This window comes from Eptesicus fuscus, chromosome 20, assembly GCF_027574615.1.
Source record: "Eptesicus fuscus isolate TK198812 chromosome 20, DD_ASM_mEF_20220401, whole genome shotgun sequence".
NCBI lineage: Eukaryota > Metazoa > Chordata > Mammalia > Chiroptera > Vespertilionidae > Eptesicus > Eptesicus fuscus.
Genome location: NC_072492.1, coordinates 22476931 through 22484252, shown reverse-complemented (window position 1 = coordinate 22484252; position 7322 = coordinate 22476931). Strand labels below are relative to the sequence as shown.

Here is a 7322-nt window from a genome sequence, read left to right as displayed (position 1 = left end):
AATGATTGGTTATTTGGACCCTACCCATTAATACTAAGTGCTGTAATGATGTGTAAAGTGGTGATATGGCACAGCTTCAATAGCATGCTGTGTATTTGGTCAGGGTTTGTATAATGCTGTGTTTGTAAAAAGGGGAAGTCCTTTATTGGAATTCTCCAAGCTCTTTGGCATTCTTATGTGTCCGGGATTTTAAAGAATCTGTATGCTTTCACCTTTGGTTAATTTTTAGCAACTGACAATGAAATTCATTGATGCCCATCGTTGATAAAAATGAAGAATGATATGTCCTCCCCAGTGTACTACACACAGACTAATAGTGATTATTTGGGAGAGAGACCATTGTATAGTTTTGCTAGACTTAAGGACTTTAAATATAATGAAAGGTAATAGCATTTCTGCTCTTGTTTTGCATTTATTATAATACTTTCACCAAATCATGTTATAATGTAGCTCATTCTCAATATTTTATTTATGAATAGTCAGAGTGAAAAGATTTGCAGCATTATTTTCCAGTCTCTACTCATAAAACAACACTGCTTAACTACCCAAGTGATCCAACAGAAGAGTTATTAAAGTTCTGTAAGTTTGAAATAAAAACATAAAGGGGCATGTAGTGATTGAGCAAAGGCTCCATTTTAGCTATTATTTCTGTGTACTTCTAGGAGAAGCAATAGAATTTACTTTTCAGCCCATATTTTTGTAATTAAAAATCTTTAACATAAGACAGTGAAATCAATTTTTTGAAAAATTGAATTAGTATTAATAACTTAAATTGCCTCTGTGGGGTATGTCTACATATACATAAATTAAGAAATTATAACATTTAAGAGATTCCCTCCTCCCCCCTGGATATAGGACCCGCCCCCTTTTAGAATAAGAAAAATTTTCACATAATACACATTGTTTTATTAAAATTGAGCTGTGTCCATGAGATACATAGTGTTATTAATTCATTTTATTGAGATCACTACATTTAGTAGCCAATGTAAGGTAATTTTTGTAAGATGCAGGGAAAAAATTTTTTAATGTATTAATGTCAGGGTCTGAGGAAATTTAATGCACATTGACTTTTTAAAGTATGGATTGAACTCCTCAGTTTAATACAATTTGTGTTTTTGTTAACTAGCAGCAGAATTTCAGCATTTGCTACTTACTGGTAGAGAAGAAAAACCCCACAGCCCTGCCAGTACAGGTTAGTTTAATCTGTAAGTACCTGATGTTCCTATTTTTTTCAAACATATCCACATAACCCACACAAGGAAGAAAGCTGCAGTTGCTTAAATGTGAGTATGACTAATAATAGATCCATTGGACACTTTCAAACACCAGTACTTGGGCAAATTATTAGCTTTAGGTTTGCTAATCTCCGTTGTAATAAAGGGTAATACTACTCCTTTATTATTTGGTTGTGGTTGAACCTAAATAGATATATTGTACATAAAAGGAAAAGACAGTGAAAGTTTCTATTAGCTTATATGCTCATTTTGGTATGTCCTGTGGAGTGCAGGGCTTTGGATCCAGGGTCTTTTACTTAAGTCACTTCTGTGGTGGTATTTTCTTTACCTTTCAACTTTTTACAGTATGAATCAACCCAAAAAGTTTCCTCACCTTTAGCAATGATAAGTGGTGGGTTTTTTAGCTCATAAAAAGTTTTAGTAATTTGCTGTAAATAAGTACTAATTTTGTTCATTTTTTGTAAACTAGAACCTATTCTGTTGGTGCACCACCATGATGGGTTTATTTTACTTTGAACCAAAAATAACAAACCTTACTTTTTAAATATTCAAATGAAAGCTGATTACCCATTAAGAAATCTAGATGGATTCTCCATGTATTTCTTTTGAGGAGCAGAGATGTAATGGATTGTAAAAGATGTTCAAGTTTTTATTATTGTTTTCATTGGTCTACCATAGTTTATTGTTGTCTTGAACCATCCATGAGAAATATCTTTTAACTTTAAATACTATACTCTTACGTTGATAAAAATTTAAAATACCAAGATGAAGAATAAAGCATGCGGCTTAGTTTATAAAAGCCTGAACCATCATTCCAGTTTGTAGCATTGATGGATTCATGGCTTCATCCTTTACACCTAAGTGTAATGTTGTCTAATTTGATTGAGACAGTCCACCCATAAAAGCAAGTGGGATGGTGATCAATGTTCAGTTAAATTTTTTTAAAGTCTCAATTTATCAACTGATGAAAATATATCTTTCATAAGGTATCCACTTGGTTTTTAATATAAAATTACTAAGGGCTTAAGTTTCATTGCCTTTCACAGTTTAAACTGTATAAGAAATGGTGTAGATGCAGTGGAAATGGTTTTCCTTAAAACCATCTCTTTAAAGCTGCCATTCTGGTGAGTACTATTTTATACTTTTGTATGTCACAGTTTTTCCTTTTAAATTTAACAGAAAGGGGAAACTTCAAAGAGTGGGCAATCTGAATTTCTGCACTCTTTATTACTTGTTTGTTTAAAATATATTTTGTTACTGATTTCAGAGAAGAAGGAAGAGGGAGAGATGGAAACATCAATGATGAGAGAATCATTAATTGGCTGCCTCCTGCATGCCCCACATTAGGGATCGAGCCTGCAACTCGGGCTGTGCCCTTGACCAGAATCAAACCCGGGACCATTCAGTTCACAAGGTCAATGCTCTATCCACTGAGCCAAACTGACTAGGACTGCACTCTAGATATTACCTGAATTGAGAATGTTAAGAAGGTGATTATTTTACCTCTTGACATTTCTGCAGTAATGTAGGTTCGGGTTTTTTTTTTTCCTGACCTTCACTTAAACAGACTAACTAGAAAAACTTTTAATACAAATTATTTCCTTTTGGTGAAATGGAAAAAAAGGTTTTTATTCAAAACTATCTAGCATTTATGCTTTTAAGCTTAAGATTTTCTTTTTAGTTGACAACCAAAATTTCTTTTGGTTCTCACTTTGTATAGGTGTAAAATTTAAATATCAGAATTCCTATCTGTTTTTTAAACTGTTGTTCCAGTGTTTTGTGAGCAATTAAGCAGAGGGTAAGGTTGAATGAGGCTGGCCTGAAATATGGTAATGTTGGTTAATTGATTCTCTTTGAGTGAGGCTAATTGATTCATTTTGACTGAGACTTCAAAATTTCCAATGCATTCTTACATAGCTAACCTTGCATGAAAAACTTGGGTTAGAAATAGTGGTTTCTGGGACTGTAAACAGTGAAAATTAGCCTCTGTATATTTTTAGTTAATTGATACCCCGTTTAATACCTTCCCCTCTAGACTTGAGCCACATGCTAGCTAATGTAAATATATATACTAAGGATGTTTTCACTTTGTATCTCCTGCTGATCTTTGTAAACTCATAATGAAAAATCAACTCTTAATGCTTTTTAGTATGAACAATGATAGTTTTCTAAAATAAATCAGAAAATTGGTACCTGAGTATGTGATAATGGTGATACATTCTTCTAGATAAAGTACTAAACAATGTATGGACCCTCAATTTATGTCTTTAAGATTTAAACTGAAGTAAATTTCTAAGGAACTCTGTCCTTTCCTAGCAAGGATAAGCAGACATTGAAAATTTGGTAAGTATTTAACTTTAAATGCATGTGATAGTGATGAAAGAAAGTAGCCAAATTTCCATAGTTTAAGATAATATGTAGACATGAACAAGAATTCTTGGATCTCCTTTGCGACCTAATGTCTCCCTGTCTTGCCAGCAGTTTTATAAACTAGTGTTCACAATGATTAAATTGAAATGTACCTTACTCCTTGTGTGGTTTGTTTTCTTATTCTTTTGTATGGTGCTTTAAAATACTAATTTTATATTTCAAGCTTTTTCTCAAGGTTATCTTCAAGAAGTATTATTCAGGTGTCCCTATTTTTAAACCCAATGACAACTTTCAGTTTACAAACATTTGTTTTCCAGCTCCAATGAAAAATGAAAAATAGGCAACTGATTATAAAAATGGGGGGGGGGGGAATATTTGTACTCTTTTTGGAATATTTATAGGGATCAATATATTACAGTAAAATATTGTTAACTGCCAAGGTTGCAGGTTCATTCCTGGGTCAGGGCACATAAGGAATCAACCAATGGATCCATGAAGTGTAACAAACCTGTGTGCAAAAAAAAGAAGAAGAAGAAGAAGAAGATAGCCCTGGCCAGTGTGGCTCAGTTGACTGGAGCGTCATCCCTTGCACCAGAGGTCGTGGGTTTGATTCCCAGCCAGGGGGCATATAGAAAGCAACCAGTCGATGTATCTCAACATCAGTGCTTCTCTATCTGTCTTTATCTCTTAGTCTTTCTTCCTCCCCAAAATCAATTTTCCTTAAAGGCAAAAACTTTTTTTAAAAGGATGGTATATGGAATTTAAATTTAATTGCTTCACCAGGAAAGGTGACTTATTTCTGAGTAGTATGTTCATTTCTTTCCAAGATATTATACCATTAATTTTTCAAGTGCCACAAGATCCCAATGGATTGTAGGATGGAGGGCCCTTACCTCAGTTTAGTCTCCAGGCTTCACTCCAGTATTGTACTGGCATGGAGGGAAATGAAGAGCAAGTCATACAAGAGAGATGATGGTAAGGGGGACCTGAACAAAACAAGGGAAGAAGATGAATGGCTAGATCGTGTGTGATTAAGTGGTCTAGCTAAACAGAAAAATGTGGTGGCGTAATTTTTAATGTAAGACAATGAAATCACTGATACAAAGGTTGTAATTAAATATTAGCTTAAAATTAACATTCAAACTCTGGTGATTAATTGCATTTTGTGGGCATTTGTTTTTAAATAAAAACTATTAACACAAATAATAGTTCCTTTTGTCATTTTGATAAAGGTGCATTTGGGAGGTAGTGCAAAAGAAAAATATAGTGTTTTACTTAACGTTGAATTTTAGTCTATTTGTGTCTTGGGGGGGAAGAGATAGATGTCCCTTAGTTTATGGCACCAAATAATTAAACGAACTCACAAAGGGCACTAAAGTTTTTTTTAGCTTTTGAGGTGCTCCAGGGCTGTTTTCTGGGCTTTGAACTAGGTTTTGAGGGATTGTTAGGATTGGGACAAATTGAAAAAAAGTGTTTGAGGAAAGACTGGAAAATTCAATAATATAAAGGTACTAGTGGCCCGGTGCATGAAATTTGTGCATTGGGGGGCGGGGGTGTCCCTCAGCCTAGCCTGCACCATCTCTAATCTGGGACCCCTCTTACAATCCAGGACTGCTGGTTCCCAACCGCTTGCCTGCCTGACAGCCTGATCACCCCCTAACCACTCCCCTGCCGGCCTAGTTGCCCCCAATTGCCCTCCCCTGCTGGCCTGGTTGCCCCTGACTGTCCTCCCCTGCGAGCCTGTTTGCCCCCAACTTCCCTTGCCTGCCTGGTCCCCCATAACTGCCCTCCCCTGCAGGCCATCTTGTGTTGGGAGTCATGGTCAATTTGCATATTACCTCATGTGAATGAAAGTTGTAGAGAATAGGATAAGATGATTTGAGGCTAATGTTGAGGTCTGTAAATACATTAGCAATACCCTTTTTCTGGAGGAATTGGAGTGCCTTTAGTTTTTAGCATTAAATAACATTACTAGAGCTGTGGCTTTGCACTCCACATCTCCAGAAGCATCCACAATCTGCAAATCACCAGAGGCTGTCACCATTTTCTCATCACTATTGACATGGTGATGTGGAGTGGTAGGATTCAAAAACCATAATTGGTCCTGACTTACTTGGTCAAGTTAATAACTAAATTTTTTTTTAAATTTATTGATTTTTTACAGAGAGGAAGAGAGAGGGATAGAGAGTTAGAAACATCAGTGAGAGAGAAACATCAGCTGCTTCCTGCACACCTACTGGGGATGTGCCCGCAACCAAGGTACATGCCCTTGACCGGAATTGAACCCGGGACCCTTCAGTCCATAGGCCGATGCTCTACACTGAGCCAAAGTGGTTAGGGCAATACTAAATTCTTTATATTCACCAGAGCTAGGTTAAAATGTTATGGAAATCCAGTATACCTCAGACCCTTTTTTTCCTTGGTCACCTTCCTGTAAATAACTTATTTCTGCCATTTTCTCCCGATTGTAAGATATTGTTCCCCTCCCTAAATTGATAATGTACACAAGTGTTATTTCATATAACTGAATCCTCTATCATTTGGGGGGGGGGGGTGGCAATCCTCACCTAAGGCTATTTTTCCATTGATTTTTAGAGAGTGGAAGGAAGAGGGAGAGACACATAGATTGGTTGCCTCAGAAAGCACCCTGACCAGAGCTAGGGATGGAGCCTGCCACTGAGGTATGTGCCCTTGACTGGAATCAAATCCAGGACCCTTCAGTCTGGCCAGTGTTCTATCTACTGATAAAAAACAGGCTAGGTCTCTATATGTATTCTTCATAGAATCTTCCTGATAACTGGTTCTCCACAAAGTTACAGTTTCTAATAGTTGTCTGAAGTGACTGCTATTCATTCTTTCAGCTTATTTGTAACAGCTTGAGAGGGTCAGTGAGTTACTCGTTACCCAAAACAAGCCATTTATAATTACACTAGCGTTCCCGTTGCAGGAAGAATCCTGCAATAGGGTTTCCTGCTGCACACTACCCCACCCCGCCTGCTCTCCTCCCTTCTCCCCCGGCCCCGCCTCTGCTCCTCCCTTCTCCCCCGCCCTGCCTTCTCTGCCACCCTGCCTGCTCTCCTTCCTTCTCCCCCAGCCCCACCTCCGCTCCTCCCTTCTCCTCCCCCCCCCACTTGCTTGCTTCTCTGCAGCTTTGCTCCCTTCTGCAGTTCTTGGCTTCTTTCTACGCTGTCTTGATATGCAAATTAACCGCCATCTTTGTGGGGGTAATTTGCATACTTGTTCTGATTGGCTGGTGGGCGTGGTTTAGGCGTAGCAAAGGTGTGGTCAATTTGCCTATTTGTCTATTAGGTAGGACTAGAGGCTCAGTGCATGACATTTGTGCACTAGGGAAAGGGGGGGTCCCTTCAGCCCGGCCTGCACCCTTTAGCAGTCTGGGAGCCCTCGGGAGATGTCCAACTGACGCAGAGGTGGGAGAGGCTCCTGTCACCACCGTTCTGCTTGGTCTGTGGGAGCGCACTGACCACCAGGGGGTAGCTCCTGTGTTGAGCATCTGCCCCCTGGTGGTCAGTGTGCATCATAGCTGTCATTCCGCCATTTGGTCTATTTGCACATTACCCATTTATTATATAGGATAGGATTTGGTCTCATGACATCTTTCACCCCTCTGCTTAATCAAGTTTCCCTTCATTGAAGCCTTTTTTAAAAATTGATTTTAGAGTGAAGAAGGGAGAGGGAGAGAGAGAGAGAAACATCCAT

At 38.2% G+C, this 7322-nt stretch overlaps 1 long non-coding RNA gene across 2 annotated transcripts; it reads left to right on the top strand.

The window, feature by feature from the left end:
* Positions 1-487: 487 nt before the first annotated feature.
* On the top strand, positions 488-3761 carry LOC114233811 (uncharacterized). 2 transcript variants are annotated; one of them, XR_008554675.1, is made up of 3 exons: positions 488-579; positions 1127-1192; positions 3508-3761. It is a non-coding gene; the product is annotated as an uncharacterized LOC114233811 (long non-coding RNA). The 2 variants fall into 2 exon arrangements; XR_008554676.1 differs by having other exon boundaries at positions 1127-1205.
* Positions 3762-7322: the final 3561 nt, after the last annotated feature.